The sequence below is a fragment of the Crinia signifera genome, chromosome 3, assembly GCF_055691185.1.
Source record: "Crinia signifera chromosome 3, ASM5569118v1, whole genome shotgun sequence".
NCBI lineage: Eukaryota > Metazoa > Chordata > Amphibia > Anura > Myobatrachidae > Crinia > Crinia signifera.
Window position 1 is genome coordinate 336,741,651 of NC_139219.1, and position 17,940 is coordinate 336,759,590.

General features: G+C 34.9%; 8 non-coding genes across 8 annotated transcripts; all 8 read right to left on the reverse strand.

Annotated features, from left to right (window-relative positions):
- Nucleotides 1–1,929: 1,929 nt before the first annotated feature.
- TRNAN-GUU (transfer RNA asparagine (anticodon GUU)) lies at nt 1,930–2,003 on the reverse strand. The gene has a single exon. It is a non-coding gene; the product is annotated as a tRNA-Asn (tRNA).
- Nucleotides 2,004–4,792: 2,789 nt separating this feature from the next.
- Nucleotides 4,793–4,866, reverse strand: TRNAN-GUU (transfer RNA asparagine (anticodon GUU)). The gene has a single exon. It is a non-coding gene; the product is annotated as a tRNA-Asn (tRNA).
- An 887-nt stretch (nt 4,867–5,753) lies between these two features.
- TRNAN-GUU (transfer RNA asparagine (anticodon GUU)) lies at nt 5,754–5,827 on the reverse strand. Its single transcript has one exon. It is a non-coding gene; the product is annotated as a tRNA-Asn (tRNA).
- An 885-nt stretch (nt 5,828–6,712) lies between these two features.
- On the reverse strand, nt 6,713–6,786 carry TRNAN-GUU (transfer RNA asparagine (anticodon GUU)). The gene has a single exon. It is a non-coding gene; the product is annotated as a tRNA-Asn (tRNA).
- Nucleotides 6,787–7,673: 887 nt separating this feature from the next.
- Nucleotides 7,674–7,747, reverse strand: TRNAN-GUU (transfer RNA asparagine (anticodon GUU)). The gene has a single exon. It is a non-coding gene; the product is annotated as a tRNA-Asn (tRNA).
- Nucleotides 7,748–9,578: 1,831 nt separating this feature from the next.
- Nucleotides 9,579–9,652, reverse strand: TRNAN-GUU (transfer RNA asparagine (anticodon GUU)). The gene has a single exon. It is a non-coding gene; the product is annotated as a tRNA-Asn (tRNA).
- Nucleotides 9,653–10,538: 886 nt separating this feature from the next.
- On the reverse strand, nt 10,539–10,612 carry TRNAN-GUU (transfer RNA asparagine (anticodon GUU)). Its single transcript has one exon. It is a non-coding gene; the product is annotated as a tRNA-Asn (tRNA).
- Nucleotides 10,613–12,444: 1,832 nt separating this feature from the next.
- On the reverse strand, nt 12,445–12,518 carry TRNAN-GUU (transfer RNA asparagine (anticodon GUU)). The gene has a single exon. It is a non-coding gene; the product is annotated as a tRNA-Asn (tRNA).
- Nucleotides 12,519–17,940: the final 5,422 nt, after the last annotated feature.

Genomic DNA, 17,940 nt, shown 5'->3' on the forward strand with positions numbered 1-17,940 from the left:
CATCTAGTTCTCCAAAATGTGACCAAAAAGTCGATTACGTCCCTGGGTGGGATTGAACCACCAACCTTTCGGTTAACAGCCGAACGCGCCACAGAGACCCCTCTAAAGTTGTATCAAATTAGTGATCTAAAAATGATTTATTGAAATATGTGTAAAAGGCCAACATCTGGAGATCTTTTGTAAAACTCTTCCTCCATTAAAGAACAAAAAAACAAATTGGTACTTTCTTGTCAGAAGGTAAGCTTTCAGGAGCTGAAGCTGTTTATATGATTAGCAGAGTGGCGCAGCGGAAGCTTGCTGGGCCCATAACCCAGAGGTCGATGGATCGAAACCATCCTCTGCTATCTTTGTTTTTTTATAATTATTTGTTGATTAAACCAATACAAAACTGAGATTAATATTTTGGCTCAGTTCTATCTTTTTTATTATGTTAAAAAAGAGATTTAGTAAAACTGTTCATCCATTAAAGAACAAAGAAACACATTGGTACAAACACTAAAATGTGCTTCAATGGTTTCCTAAAAACTTACCTAATTAACTACTTTTAAGAGGAATTGTATCAGAGAAGTCTAGATATACTGCATAACAAGAGGTGGTTTTATGTTTTAACTTGTCTACCTAAGGTTCTTCAAAATATGATCACACGGTCAAAAATATCCCTGGGTGGGATTAAACCACAAACCTTTGAGATAGAAACCAAATGTGCTGACTGATTGTTCCAAGTCAACAAAATAAGACTAGATTCAAGTTAGTACCATAAAAAAATTCCTAGACATAGATTTAATAGTCATTATTTTAAAGAGCTTTTGTAAGATTCTTTATCTACTGAAGAACAGAGGAGAAACATTGGTACTTTCTGATGAAGAGTGAAGCTTTCAGGAGCTTCTGTGACTTAAGATCAGGAACACTATACCACAAGAGGTGATTTAATGTTTTAACTTGTCAACATCTAGTTCTCCAAAATGTGACCAAAAAGTCGATTACGTCCCTGGGTGGGATTGAACCACCAACCTTTCGGTTAACAGCCGAACGCGCCACAGAGACCCCTCTAAAGTTGTATCAAATTAGTGATCTAAAAATGATTTATTGAAATATGTGTAAAAGGCCAACATCTGGAGATCTTTTGTAAAACTCTTCCTCCATTAAAGAACAAAAAAACAAATTGGTACTTTCTTGTCAAGAGGTAAGCTTTCAGGAGCTGAAGCTGTTTATATGATTAGCAGAGTGGCGCAGCGGAAGCTTGCTGGGCCCATAACCCAGAGGTCGATGGATCGAAACCATCCTCTGCTATCTTTGTTTTTTTATAATTATTTGTTGATTAAACCAATACAAAACTGAGATTAATATTTTGGCTCAGTTCTATCTTTTTTATTATGTTAAAAAAGAGATTTAGTAAAACTGTTCATCCATTAAAGAACAAAGAAACACATTGGTACAAACACTAAAATGTGCTTCAATGGTTTCCTAAAAACTTACCTAATTAACTACTTTTAAGAGGAATTGTATCAGAGAAGTCTAGATATACTGCATAACAAGAGGTGGTTTTATGTTTTAACTTGTCTACCTAAGGTTCTTCAAAATATGATCACAAGGTCAAAAATATCCCTGGGTGGGATTAAACCACAAACCTTTGAGATAGAAACCAAATGTGCTGACTGATTGTTCCAAGTCAACAAAATAAGACTAGATTCAAGTTAGTACCATAAAAAAATTCCTAGACATAGATTTAATAGTCATTATTTTAAAGAGCTTTTGTAAGATTCTTTATCTACTGAAGAACAGAGGAGAAACATTGGTACTTTCTGATGAAGAGTGAAGCTTTCAGGAGCTTCTGTGACTTAAGATCAGGAACACTATACCACAAGAGGTGATTTAATGTTTTAACTTGTCAACATCTAGTTCTCCAAAATGTGACCAAAAAGTCGATTACGTCCCTGGGTGGGATTGAACCACCAACCTTTCGGTTAACAGCCGAACGCGCTAACCGATTGCGCCACAGAGACCCCTCTAAAGTTGTATCAAATTAGTGATCTAAAAATGATTTATTGAAATATGTGTAAAAGGCCAACATCTGGAGATCTTTTGTAAAACTCTTCCTCCATTGAAGAACAAAAAAACAAATTGGTACTTTCTTGTCAAGAGGTAAGCTTTCAGGAGCTTAAGCTGTTTATATGATTAGCAGAGTGGCGCAGCAGAAGCGTGCTGGGCCCATAACCCAGAGGTCGATGGATCGAAACCATCCTCTGCTATCTTTGTTTTTTTATAATTATTTGTTGATTAAACCAATACAAAACTGAGATTAATATTTTGGCTCAGTTCTATCTTTTTTATTATGTTAAAAAAGAGATTTAGTAAAACTGTTCATCCATTAAAGAACAAAGAAACACATTGGTACAAACACTAAAATGTGCTTCAATGGTTTCCTAAAAACTTACGTAATTAACTACTTTTAAGAGGAATTGTATCAGAGAAGTCTAGATATACTGCATAACAAGAGGTGGTTTTATGTTTTAACTTGTCTACCTAAGGTTCTTCAAAATATGATCACACGGTCAAAAATATCCCTGGGTGGGATTAAACCACAAACCTTTGAGATAGAAACCAAATGTGCTGACTGATTGTTCCAAGTCAAGAAAATAAGACTAGATTCAAGTTAGTATCATAAAAAAATTCCTAGACATAGATTTAATAGTCATTATTTTAAAGAGCTTTTGTAAGATTCTTTATCTACTGAAGAACAGAGGAGAAACATTGGTACTTTCTGATGAAGAGTGAAGCTTTCAGGAGCTTCTGTGACTTAAGATCAGGAACACTATACCACAAGAGGTGATTTAATGTTTTAACTTGTCAACATCTAGTTCTCCAAAATGTGACCAAAAAGTTGATTACGTCCATGGGTGGGATTGAACCACCAACCTTTCGGTTAACAGCCGAACGCGCTAACCGATTGCGCCACAGAGACCCCCTAAAGTTGTGTCAAATTAGTGATCTAAAAATGATTTATTGAAATATGTGTAAAAGGCCAACATCTGGAGATCTTTTGTAAAACTCTTCCTCCATTGAAGAACAAAAAAACAAATTGGTACTTTCTTGTCAAGAGGTAAGCTTTCAGGAGCTGAAGCAGTTTATATGATTAGCAGAGTGGCGTAGCAGAAGCGTGCTGGGCCCATAACCCAGAGGTCGATGGATCGAAACCATCCTCTGCTATCTTTGTTTTTTTATAATTATTTGTTGATTAAACCAATACAAAACTGAGTTTAATATTTTGGCTCAGTTCTATCTTTTTTATTATGTTAAAAAAGAGATTTAGTAAAACTGTTCATCCATTAAAGAACAAAGAAACACATTGGTACAAACACTAAAATGTGCTTCAATGGTTTCCTAAAAACTTACCTAATTAACTACTTTTAAGAGGAATTGTATCAGAGAAGTCTAGATATACTGCATAACAAGAGGTGGTTTTATGTTTTAACTTGTCTACCTAAGGTTCTTCAAAATATGATCACAAGGTCAAAAATATCCCTGGGTGGGATTAAACCACAAACCTTTGAGATAGAAACCAAATGTGCTGACTGATTGTTCCAAGTCAACAAAATAAGACTAGATTCAAGTTAGTACCATAAAAAAATTCCTAGACATAGATTTAATAGTCATTATTTTAAAGAGCTTTTGTAAGATTCTTTATCTACTGAAGAACAGAGGAGAAACATTGGTACTTTCTGATGAAGAGTGAAGCTTTCAGGAGCTTCTGTGACTTAAGATCAGGAACACTATACCACAAGAGGTGATTTAATGTTTTAACTTGTCAACATCTAGTTCTCCAAAATGTGACCAAAAAGTCGATTACGTCCCTGGGTGGGATTGAACCACCAACCTTTCGGTTAACAGCCGAACGCGCCACAGAGACCCCTCTAAAGTTGTATCAAATTAGTGATCTTAAAATGATTTATTGAAATATGTGTAAAAGGCCAACATCTGGAGATCTTTTGTAAAACTCTTCCTCCATTAAAGAACAAAAAAACAAATTGGTACTTTCTTGTCAGAAGGTAAGCTTTCAGGAGCTGAAGCTGTTTATATGATTAGCAGAGTGGCGCAGCGGAAGCTTGCTGGGCCCATAACCCAGAGGTCGATGGATCGAAACCATCCTCTGCTATCTTTGTTTTTTTATAATTATTTGTTGATTAAACCAATACAAAACTGAGATTAATATTTTGGCTCAGTTCTATCTTTTTTATTATGTTAAAAAAGAGATTTAGTAAAACTGTTCATCCATTAAAGAACAAAGAAACACATTGGTACAAACACTAAAATGTGCTTCAATGGTTTCCTAAAAACTTACCTAATTAACTACTTTTAAGAGGAATTGTATCAGAGAAGTCTAGATATACTGCATAACAAGAGGTGGTTTTATGTTTTAACTTGTCTACCTAAGGTTCTTCAAAATATGATCACACGGTCAAAAATATCCCTGGGTGGGATTAAACCACAAACCTTTGAGATAGAAACCAAATGTGCTGACTGATTGTTCCAAGTCAACAAAATAAGACTAGATTCAAGTTAGTACCATAAAAAAATTCCTAGACATAGATTTAATAGTCATTATTTTAAAGAGCTTTTGTAAGATTCTTTATCTACTGAAGAACAGAGGAGAAACATTTATACTTTCTGATGAAGAGTGAAGCTTTCAGGAGCTTCTGTGACTTAAGATCAGGAACACTATACCACAAGAGGTGATTTAATGTTTTAACTTGTCAACATCTAGTTCTCCAAAATGTGACCAAAAAGTCGATTACGTCCCTGGGTGGGATTGAACCACCAACCTTTCGGTTAACAGCCGAACGCGCTAACCGATTGCGCCACAGAGACCCCTCTAAAGTTGTATCAAATTAGTGATCTAAAAATGATTTATTGAAATATGTGTAAAAGGCCAACATCTGGAGATCTTTTGTAAAACTCTTCCTCCATTGAAGAACAAAAAAACAAATTGGTACTTTCTTGTCAAGAGGTAAGCTTTCAGGAGCTGAAGCTGTTTATATGATTAGCAGAGTGGCGCAGCGGAAGCTTGCTGGGCCCATAACACAGAGGTCGATGGATCGAAACCATCCTCTGCTATCTTTGTTTTTTTTTATAATTATTTGTTGATTAAACCAATACAAAACTGAGATTAATATTTTGGCTCAGTTCTATCTTTTTTATTATGTTAAAAAAGAGATTTAGTAAAACTGTTCATCCATTAAAGAACAAAGAAACACATTGGTACAAACACTAAAATGTGCTTCAATGGTTTCCTAAAAACTTACCTAATTAACTACTTTTAAGAGGAATTGTATCAGAGAAGTCTAGATATACTGCATAACAAGAGGTGGTTTTATGTTTTAACTTGTCTACCTAAGGTTCTTCAAAATATGATCACAAGGTCAAAAATATCCCTGGGTGGGATTAAACCACAAACCTTTGAGATAGAAACCAAATGTGCTGACTGATTGTTCCAAGTCAACAAAATAAGACTAGATTCAAGTTAGTACCATAAAAAAATTCCTAGACATAGATTTAATAGTCATTATTTTAAAGAGCTTTTGTAAGATTCTTTATCTACTGAAGAACAGAGGAGAAACATTTATACTTTCTGATGAAGAGTGAAGCTTTCAGGAGCTTCTGTGACTTAAGATCAGGAACACTATACCACAAGAGGTGATTTAATGTTTTAACTTGTCAACATCTAGTTCTCCAAAATGTGACCAAAAAGTCGATTACGTCCCTGGGTGGGATTGAACCACCAACCTTTCGGTTAACAGCCGAACGCGCTAACCGATTGCGCCACAGAGACCCCTCTAAAGTTGTATCAAATTAGTGATCTAAAAATGATTTATTGAAATATGTGTAAAAGGCCAACATCTGGAGATCTTTTGTAAAACTCTTCCTCCATTGAAGAACAAAAAAACAAATTGGTACTTTCTTGTCAAGACGTAAGCTTTCAGGAGCTGAAGCTGTTTATATGATTAGCAGAGTGGCGTAACGGAAGCGTGCTGGGCCCATAACCCAGAGGTCGATGGATCGAAACCATCCTCTGCTATCTTTGTTTTTTTATAATTATTTGTTGATTAAACCAATACAAAACTGAGATTGATATTTTGGCTCAGTTCTATCTTTTTTATTATGTTAGAAAAGAGATTTAGTAAAACTGTTCATCCATTAAAGAACAAAGAAACACATTGATACAAACACTAAAATGTGCTTCAATGGTTTCCTAAAAACTTACCTAATTAACTACTTTTAAGAGGAATTGTATCAGAGAAGTCTAGATATACTGCATAACAAGAGGTGGTTTTATGTTTTAACTTGTCTACCTAAGGTTCTTCAAAATATGATCACAAGGTCAAAAATATCCCTGGGTGGGATTAAACCACAAACCTTTGAGATAGAAACCAAATGTGCTGACTGATTGTTCCAAGTCAACAAAATAAGACTAGATTCAAGTTAGTACCATAAAAAAATTCCTAGACATACATTTAATAGTCATTATTTTAAAGAGCTTTTGTAAGATTCTTTATCTACTGAAGAACAGAGGAGAAACATTTATACTTTCTGATGAAGAGTGAAGCTTTCAGGAGCTTCTGTGACTTAAGATCAGGAACACTATACCACAAGAGGTGATTTAATGTTTTAACTTGTCAACATCTAGTTCTCCAAAATGTGACCAAAAAGTCGATTACGTCCCTGGGTGGGATTGAACCACCAACCTTTCGGTTAACAGCCGAACGCGCTAACCGATTGCGCCACAGAGACCCCTCTAAAGTTGTATCAAATTAGTGATCTAAAAATGATTTATTGAAATATGTGTAAAAGGCCAACATCTGGAGATCTTTTGTAAAACTCTTCCTCCATTGAAGAACAAAAAAACAAATTGGTACTTTCTTGTCAAGAGGTAAGCTTTCAGGAGCTGAAGCTGTTTATATGATTAGCAGAGTGGCGCAGCGGAAGCTTGCTGGGCCCATAACCCAGAGGTCGATGGATCGAAACCATCCTCTGCTATCTTTGTTTTTTTTTATAATTATTTGTTGATTAAACCAATACAAAACTGAGATTAATATTTTGGCTCAGTTCTATCTTTTTTATTATGTTAAAAAAGAGATTTAGTAAAACTGTTCATCCATTAAAGAACAAAGAAACACATTGGTACAAACACTAAAATGTGCTTCAATGGTTTCCTAAAAACTTACCTAATTAACTACTTTTAAGAGGAATTGTATCAGAGAAGTCTAGATATACTGCATAACAAGAGGTGGTTTTATGTTTTAACTTGTCTACCTAAGGTTCTTCAAAATATGATCACACGGTCAAAAATATCCCTGGGTGGGATTAAACCACAAACCTTTGAGATAGAAACCAAATGTGCTGACTGATTGTTCCAAGTCAACAAAATAAGACTAGATTCAAGTTAGTACCATAAAAAAAATCCTAGACATAGATTTAATAGTCATTATTTTAAAGAGCTTTTGTAAGATTCTTTATCTCCTGAAGAACAGAGGAGAAACATTTATACTTTCTGATGAAGAGTGAAGCTTTCAGGAGCTTCTGTGACTTAAGATCAGGAACACTATACCACAAGAGGTGATTTAATGTTTTAACTTGTCAACATCTAGTTCTCCAAAATGTGACCAAAAAGTCGATTACGTCCCTGGGTGGGATTGAACCACCAACCTTTCGGTTAACAGCCGAACGCGCTAACCGATTGCGCCACAGAGACCCCTCTAAAGTTGTATCAAATTAGTGATCTAAAAATGATTTATTGAAATATGTGTAAAAGGCCAACATCTGGAGATCTTTTGTAAAACTCTTCCTCCATTGAAGAACAAAAAAACAAATTGGTACTTTCTTGTCAAGACGTAAGCTTTCAGGAGCTGAAGCTGTTTATATGATTAGCAGAGTGGCGTAACGGAAGCGTGCTGGGCCCATAACCCAGAGGTCGATGGATCGAAACCATCCTCTGCTATCTTTGTTTTTTTATAATTATTTGTTGATTAAACCAATACAAAACTGAGATTGATATTTTGGCTCAGTTCTATCTTTTTTATTATGTTAGAAAAGAGATTTAGTAAAACTGTTCATCCATTAAAGAACAAAGAAACACATTGGTACAAACACTAAAATGTGCTTCAATGGTTTCCTAAAAACTTACGTAATGAACTACTTTTAAGAGGAATTGTATCAGAGAAGTCTAGATATACTGCATAACAAGAGGTGGTTTTATGTTTTAACTTGTCTACCTAAGGTTCTTCAAAATATGATCACACGGTCAAAAATATCCCTGGGTGGGATTAAACCACAAACCTTTGAGATAGAAACCAAATGTGCTGACTGATTGTTCCAAGTCAACAAAATAAGACTAGATTCAAGTTAGTACCATAAAAAAATTCCTGGACATAGATTTAATAGTCATTATTTTAAAGAGCTTTTGTAAGATTCTTTATCTACTGAAGAACAGAGGGGAAACATTGGTACTTTCTGATGAAGAGTGAAGCTTTCAGGAGCTTCTGTGACTTAAGATCAGGAACACTATACCACAAGAGGTGATTTAATGTTTTAACTTGTCAACATCTAGTTCTCCAAAATGTGACCAAAAAGTCGATTACGTCCCTGGGTGGGATTGAACCACCAACCTTTCGGTTAACAGCCGAACGCGCCACAGAGACCCCTCTAAAGTTGTATCAAATTAGTGATCTAAAAATGATTTATTGAAATATGTGTAAAAGGCCAACATCTGGAGATCTTTTGTAAAACTCTTCCTCCATTGAAGAACAAAAAAACAAATTGGTACTTTCTTGTCAAGAGGTAAGATTTCAGGAGCTGAAGCTGTTTATATGATTAGCAGAGTGGCGCAGCGGAAGCGTGCTGGGGCCATAACCCAGAGGTCGATGGATCGAAACCATCCTCTGCTATCTTTGTTTTTTTATAATTATTTGTTGATTAAACCAATACAAAACTGAGATTGATATTTTGGCTCAGTTCTATCTTTTTTATTATGTTAAAAAAGAGATTTAGTAAAACTGTTCATCCATTAAAGAACAAAGAAACACATTGGTACAAACACTAAAATGTGCTTCAATGGTTTCCTAAAAACTTACGTAATGAACTACTTTTAAGAGGAATTGTATCAGAGAAGTCTAGATATACTGCATAACAAGAGGTGGTTTTATGTTTTAACTTGTCTACCTAAGGTTCTTCAAAATATGATCACAAGGTCAAAAATATCCCTGGGTGGGATTAAACCACAAACCTTTGAGATAGAAACCAAATGTGCTGACTGATTGTTCCAAGTCAACAAAATAAGACTAGATTCAAGTTAGTACCATAAAAAAATTCCTAGACATAGATTTAATAGTCATTATTTTAAAGAGCTTTTGTAAGATTCTTTATCTACTGAAGAACAGAGGAGAAACATTTATACTTTCTGATGAAGAGTGAAGCTTTCAGGAGCTTCTGTGACTTAAGATCAGGAACACTATACCACAAGAGGTGATTTAATGTTTTAACTTGTCAACATCTAGTTCTCCAAAATGTGACCAAAAAGTCGATTACGTCCCTGGGTGGGATTGAACCACCAACCTTTCGGTTAACAGCCGAACGCGCTAACCGATTGCGCCACAGAGACCCCTCTAAAGTTGTATCAAATTAGTGATCTAAAAATGATTTATTGAAATATGTGTAAAAGGCCAACATCTGGAGATCTTTTGTAAAACTCTTCCTCCATTAAAGAACAAAAAAACAAATTGGTACTTTCTTGTCAAGAGGTAAGCTTTCAGGAGCTGAAGCTGTTTATATGATTAGCAGAGTGGCGCAGCGGAAGCGTGCTGGGCCCATAACCCAGAGGTCGATGGATCGAAACCATCCTCTGCTATCTTTGTTTTTTTATAATTATTTGTTGATTAAACCAATACAAAACTGAGATTAATATTTTGGCTCAGTTCTATCTTTTTTATTATGTTAAAAAAGAGATTTAGTAAAACTGTTCATCCATTAAAGAACAAAGAAACACATTGGTACAAACACTAAAATGTGCTTCAATGGTTTCCTAAAAAACTTACCTAATTAACTACTTTTAAGACGAATTGTATCAGAGAAGTCTAGATATACTGCATAACAAGAGGTGGTTTTATGTTTTAACTTGTCTACCTAAGGTTCTTCAAAATATGATCACAAGGTCAAAAATATCCCTGGGTGGGATTAAACCACAAACCTTTGAGATAGAAACCAAATGTGCTGACTGATTGTTCCAAGTCAACAAAATAAGACTAGATTCAAGTTAGTACCATAAAAAAATTCCTAGACATAGATTTAATAGTCATTATTTTAAAGAGCTTTTGTAAGATTCTTTATCTACTGAAGAACAGAGGAGAAACATTGGTACTTTCTGATGAAGAGTGAAGCTTTCAGGAGCTTCTGTGACTTAAGATCAGGAACACTATACCACAAGAGGTGATTTAATGTTTTAACTTGTCAACATCTAGTTCTCCAAAATGTGACCAAAAAGTCGATTACGTCCCTGGGTGGGATTGAACCACCAACCTTTCGGTTAACAGCCGAACGCGCTAACCGATTGCGCCACAGAGACCCCTCTAAAGTTGTATCAAATTAGTGATCTAAAAATGATTTATTGAAATATGTGTAAAAGGCCAACATCTGGAGATTTTTTGTAAAACTCTTCCTCCATTGAAGAACAAAAAAACAAAATGGTACTTTCTTGTCAAGAGGTAAGCTTTCAGGAGCTGAAGCTGTTTATGTGATTAGCAGAGTGGCGCAGCGGAAGCGTGCTGGGCCCATAACCCAGAGGTCGATGGATCGAAACCATCCTCTGCTATCTTCGTTTTTTTATAATTATTTGCTGATTAAACCAATACAAAACTGAGATTAATATTTTGGCTCAGTTCTATCTTTTTTATTATGTTAAAAAAAGAGATTTAGTAAAACTGTTCATCCATTAAAGAACAAAGAAACACATTGGTACAAACACTAAAATGTGCTTCAATGGTTTCCTAAAAACTTACGTAATTAACTACTTTTAAGAGGAATTGTATCAGAGAAGTCTAGATATACTACATAACAAGAGGTGGTTTTATGTTTTAACTTGTCTACCTAAGGTTCTTCAAAATATGATCACACGGTCAAAAATATCCCTGGGTGGGATTAAACCACAAACCTTTGAGATAGAAACCAAATGTGCTGACTGATTGTTCCAAGTCAACAAAATAAGACTAGATTCAAGTTAGTACCATAAAAAAATTCCTAGACTTAGATTTAATAGTCATTATTTTAAAGAGCTTTTGTAAGATTCTTTATCTACTGAAGAACAGAGGAGAAACATTGGTACTTTCTGATGAAGAGTGAAGCTTTCAGGAGCTTCTGTGACTTAAGATCAGGAAGACTATACCACAAGAGGTGATTTAATGTTTTAACTTGTCAACATCTAGTTCTCCAAAATGTGACCAAAAAGTCGATTACGTCCCTGGGTGGGATTGAATCACCAACCTTTCGGTTAACAGACGAACGCGCCACAGAGACCCCTCTAAAGTTGTATCAAATTAGTGATCTAAAAATGATTTATTGAAATATGTGTAAAAGGCCAACATCTGGAGATCTTTTGTAAAACTCTTCCTCCATTGAAGAACAAAAAAACAAATTGGTACTTTCTTGTCAAGAGGTAAGCTTTCAGGAGCTGAAGCTGTTTATATGATTAGCAGAGTGGCGCAGCGGAAGCGTGCTGGGCCCATAACCCAGAGGTCGATGGATCGAAACCATCCTCTGCTATCTTTGTTTTTTTATAATTATTTGTTGATTAAACCAATACAAAACTGAGATTAATATTTTGGCTCAGTTCTATCTTTTTTATTATGTTAAAAAAGAGATTTAGTAAAACTGTTCATCCATTAAAGAACAAAGAAACACATTGGTACAAACACTAAAATGTGCTTCAATGGTTTCCTAAAAACTTACCTAATTAACTACTTTTAAGAGGAATTGTATCAGAGAAGTCTAGATATACTGCATAACAAGAGGTGGTTTTATGTTTTAACTTGTCTACCTAAGGTTCTTCAAAATATGATCACACGGTCAAAAATATCCCTGGGTGGGATTAAACCACAATTCTTTGAGATAGAAACCAAATGTGCTGACTGATTGTTCCAAGTCAACAAAATAAGACTAGATTCAAATTAGTACCATAAAAAAATTCCTAGACATAGATTTAATAGTCATTATTTTAAAGAGCTTTTGTAAGATTCTTTATCTACTGAAGAACAGAGGAGAAACATTGGTACTTTCTGATGAAGAGTGAAGCTTTCAGGAGCTTCTGTGACTTAAGATCAGGAACACTATACCACAAGAGGTGATTTAATGTTTTAACTTGTCAACATCTAGTTCTCCAAAATGTGACCAAAAAGTCGATTACGTCCCTGGGTGGGATTGAACCACCAACCTTTCGGTTAACAGCCGAACGCGCTAACCGATTGCGCCACAGAGACCCCTCTAAAGTTGTATCAAATTAGTTATCAAAAAATTATTTATTGAAATATGTGTAAAATGCCAACATCTGGAGATCTTTTGTAAAACTCTTCCTCCGTTGAAGAACAAAAAAACAAATTGGTACTTTCTTGTCAAGAGTTAAGCTTTCAGGAGCTGAAGCTGTTTATATGATTAGCAGAGTGGCGCAGCAGAAGCGTGCTGGGCCCATAACCCAGAGGTCGATGGATCGAAACCATCCTCTACTATCTTTGTTTTTTTATAATTATTTGTTTATTAAACCAATACAAAACTGAGATTAATATTTTGGCTCAGTTCTATCTTTTTTATTATGTTAAAAAAGAGATTTAGTAAAACTGTTCACCCATTAAAGAACAAAGAAACACATTGGTACAAACACTAAAATGTGCTTCAATGGTTTCCTAAAAACTTACGTAATTAACTACTTTTAAGAGGAATTGTATCAGAGAAGTCTAGATATACTGCATAACAAGAGGTGGTTTTATGTTTTAACTTGTCTACCTAAGGTTCTTCAAAATATGATCACACGGTCAAAAATATCCCTGGGTGGGTTTAAACCACAAACCTTTGAGATAGAAACCAAATGTGCTGACTGATTGTTCCAAGTCAACAAAATAAGACTAGATTCAAGTTAGTACCATAAAAAAATTCCTAGACATAGATTTAATAGTCATTATTTTAAAGAGCTTTTGTAAGATTCTTTATCTACTGAAGAACAGAGGAGAAACATTGGTACTTTCTGATGAAGAGTGAAGCTTTCAGGAGCTTCTGTGACTTAAGATCAGGAACACTATACCACAAGAGGTGATTTAATGTTTTAACTTGTCAACATCTAGTTCTCCAAAATGTGACCAAAAAGTCGATTACGTCCCTGGGTGGGATTGAACCACCAACCTTTCGGTTAACAGCCGAACGCGCCACAGAGACCCCTCTAAAGTTGTATCAAATTAGTGATCTAAAAATGATTTATTGAAATATGTGTAAAAGGCCAACATCTGGAGATCTTTTGTAAAACTCTTCCTCCATTGAAGAACAAAAAAACAAATTGGTACTTTCTTGTCAAGAGGTAAGCTTTCAGGAGCTGAAGCTGTTTATATGATTAGCAGAGTGGCGCAGCGGAAGCGTGCTGGGCCCATAACCCAGAGGTCGATGGATCGAAACCATCCTCTGCTATCTTCGTTTTTTTATAATTATTTGTTGATTAAACCAATACAAAACTGAGATTAATATTTTGGCTCAGTTCTATCTTTTTTATTATGTTAAAAAAGAGATTTAGTAAAACTGTTCATCCATTAAAGAACAAAGAAACACATTGGTACAAACACTAAAATGTGCTTCAATGGTTTCCTAAAAAACTTACCTAATTAACTACTTTTAAGACGAATTGTATCAGAGAAGTCTAGATATACTGCATAACAAGAGGGGGTTTTATGTTTTAACTTGTCTACCTAAGGTTCTTCAAAATATGATCACAAGGTCAAAAATATCCCTGGGTGGGATTAAACCACAAACCTTTGAGATAGAAACCAAATGTGCTGACTGATTGTTCCAAGTCAACAAAATAAGACTAGATTCAAGTTAGTACCATAAAAAAATTCCTAGACATAGATTTAATAGTCATTATTTTAAAGAGCTTTTGTAAGATTCTTTATCTACTGAAGAACAGAGGAGAAACATTGGTACTTTCTGATGAAGAGTGAAGCTTTCAGGAGCTTCTGTGACTTAAGATCAGGAACACTATACCACAAGAGGTGATTTAATGTTTTAACTTGTCAACATCTAGTTCTCCAAAATGTGACCAAAAAGTCGATTACGTCCCTGGGTGGGATTGAATCACCAACCTTTCGGTTAACAGACGAACGCGCCACAGAGACCCCTCTAAAGTTGTATCAAATTAGTGATCTAAAAATGATTTATTGAAATATGTGTAAAAGGCCAACATCTGGAGATCTTTTGTAAAACTCTTCCTCCATTGAAGAACAAAAAAACAAATTGGTACTTTCTTGTCAAGAGGTAAGCTTTCAGGAGCTGAAGCTGTTTATATGATTAGCAGAGTGGCGCAGCGGAAGCGTGCTGGGCCCATAACCCAGAGGTCGATGGATCGAAACCATCCTCTGCTATTTTTGTTTTTTTATAATTATTTGTTGATTAAACCAATACAAAACTGAGATTAATATTTTGGCTCAGTTCTATCTTTTTATTATGTTAAAAAAGAGATTTAGTAAAACTGTTCATCCATTAAAGAACAAAGAAACACATTGGTACAAACACTAAAATGTGCTTCAATGGTTTCCTAAAAACTTACGTAATTAACTATTTTTAAGAGGAATTGTATCAGAGAAGTCTAGATATACTGCATAACAAGAGGTGGTTTTATGTTTTAACTTGTCTACCTAAGGTTCTTCAAAATATGATCACACGGTCAAAAATATCCCTGGGTGGGATTAAACCACAAACCTTTGAGATAGAAACCAAATGTGCTGACTGATTGTTCCAAGTCAACAAAATAAGACTAGATTCAAGTTAGTACCATAAAAAAATTCCTAGACATAGATTTAATAGTCATTATTTTAAAGAGCTTTTGTAAGATTTTTTATCTACTGAAGAACAGAGGAGAAACATTGGTACTTTCTGATGAAGAGTGAAGCTTTCAGGAGCTTCTGTGACTTAAGATCAGGAACACTATACCACAAGAGGTGATTTAATGTTTTAACTTGTCAACATCTAGTTCTCCAAAATGTGACCAAAAAGTCGATTACGTCCCTGGGTGGGATTGAACCACCAACCTTTCGGTTAACAGCCGAACGCGCCACAGAGACCCCTCTAAAGTTGTATCAAATTAGTGATCTAAAAATGATTTATTGAAATATGTGTAAAAGGCCAACATCTATAGATCTTTTGTAAAACTCTTCCTCCATTGAAGAACAAAAAAACAAATTGGTACTTTCTTGTCAAGAGGTAAGCTTTCAGGAGCTGAAGCTGTTTATATGATTAGCAGAGTGGTGCAGCGGAAGCGTGCTGGGCCCATAACCCAGAGGTCGATGGATCGAAACCATCCTCTGCTATCTTTGTTTTTTTTATAATTATTTGTTGATTAAACCAATACAAAACTGAGATTAATATTTTGGCTCAGTTCTATCTTTTTATTATGTTAAAAAAGAGATTTAGTAAAACTGTTCATCCATTAAAGAACAAAGAAACACATTGGTACAAACACTAAAATGTGCTTCAATGGTTTCCTAAAAACTTACCTAATTAACTACTTTTAAGAGGAATTGTATCAGAGAAGTCTAGATATACTGCATAACAAGAGGTGGTTTTATGTTTTAACTTGTCTACCTAAGGTTCTTCAAAATATGATCACACGGTCAAAAATATCCCTGGGTGGGATTAAACCACAATTCTTTGAGATAGAAACCAAATGTGCTGACTGATTGTTCCAAGTCAACAAAATAAGACTAGATTCAAATTAGTACCATAAAAAAATTCCTAGACATAGATTTAATAGTCATTATTTTAAAGAGCTTTTGTAAGATTCTTTATCTACTGAAGAACAGAGGAGAAACATTGGTACTTTCTGATGAAGAGTGAAGCTTTCAGGAGCTTCTGTGACTTAAGATCAGGAACACTATACCACAAGAGGTGATTTAATGTTTTAACTTGTCAACATCTAGTTCTCCAAAATGTGACCAAAAAGTCGATTACGTCCCTGGGCTGTTCGGTTAACAGCCGAACGCGCTAACCGATTGCGCCACAGAGACCCCTCTACAGTTGTATCAAATTAGTGATCTAAAAATGATTTATTGAAATATGTGTAAAAGGCCAACATCTGGAGATCTTTTGTAAAACTCTTCCTCCATTGAAGAACAAAAAAACAAATTGGTACTTTCTTGTCAAGAGGTAAGCTTTCAGGAGCTGAAGCTGTTTATATGATTAGCAGAGTGGTGCAGCGGAAGCGTGCTGGGCCCATAACCCAGAGGTCGATGGATCGAAACCATCCTCTGCTATCTTTGTTTTTTTTATAATTATTTGTTGATTAAACCAATACAAAACTGAGATTAATATTTTGGCTCAGTTCTATCTTTTTATTATGTTAAAAAAGAGATTTAGTAAAACTGTTCATCCATTAAAGAACAAAGAAACACATTGGTACAAACACTAAAATGTGCTTCAATGGTTTCCTAAAAACTTACCTAATTAACTACTTTTAAGAGGAATTGTATCAGAGAAGTCTAGATATACTGCATAACAAGAGGTGGTTTTATGTTTTAACTTGTCTACCTAAGGTTCTTCAAAATATGATCACACGGTCAAAAATATCCCTGGGTGGGATTAAACCACAATTCTTTGAGATAGAAACCAAATGTGCTGACTGATTGTTCCAAGTCAACAAAATAAGACTAGATTCAAATTAGTACCATAAAAAAATTCCTAGACATAGATTTAATAGTCATTATTTTAAAGAGCTTTTGTAAGATTCTTTATCTACTGAAGAACAGAGGAGAAACATTGGTACTTTCTGATGAAGAGTGAAGCTTTCAGGAGCTTCTGTGACTTAAGATCAGGAACACTATACCACAAGAGGTGATTTAATGTTTTAACTTGTCAACATCTAGTTCTCCAAAATGTGACCAAAAAGTCGATTACGTCCCTGGGCTGTTCGGTTAACAGCCGAACGCGCTAACCGATTGCGCCACAGAGACCCCTCTACAGTTGTATCAAATTAGTGATCTAAAAATGATTTATTGAAATATGTGTAAAAGGCCAACATCTGGAGATCTTTTGTAAAACTCTTCCTCCATTGAAGAACAAAAAAACAAATTGGTACTTTCTTGTCAAGAGGTAAGCTTTCAGGAGCTGAAGCTGTTTATATGATTAGCAGAGTGGCGCAGCGGAAGCGTGCTGGGCCCATAACCCAGAGGTCGATGGATCGAAACCATCCTCTGCTATCTTTGTTTTTTTATAATTATTTGTTGATTAAACCAATACAAAACTGAGATTAATATTTTGGCTCAGTTCTATCTTTTTTATTATGTTAAAAAAGAGATTTAGTAAAACTGTTCATCCATTAAAGAACAAAGAAACACATTGGTACAAACACTAAAATGTGCTTCAATGGTTTCCTAAAAAACTTACCTAATTAACTACTTTTAAGAGGAATTGTATCAGAGAAGTCTAGATATACTGCATAACAAGAGGTGGTTTTATGTTTTAACTTGTCTACCTAAGGTTCTTCAAAATATGATCACAAGGTCAAAAATATCCCTGGGTGGGATTAAACCACAAACCTTTGAGATAGAAACCAAATGTGCTGACTGATTGTTCCAAGTCAACAAAATAAGACTAGATTCAAGTTAGTACCATAAAAAAATTCCTAGACATAGATTTAATAGTCATTATTTT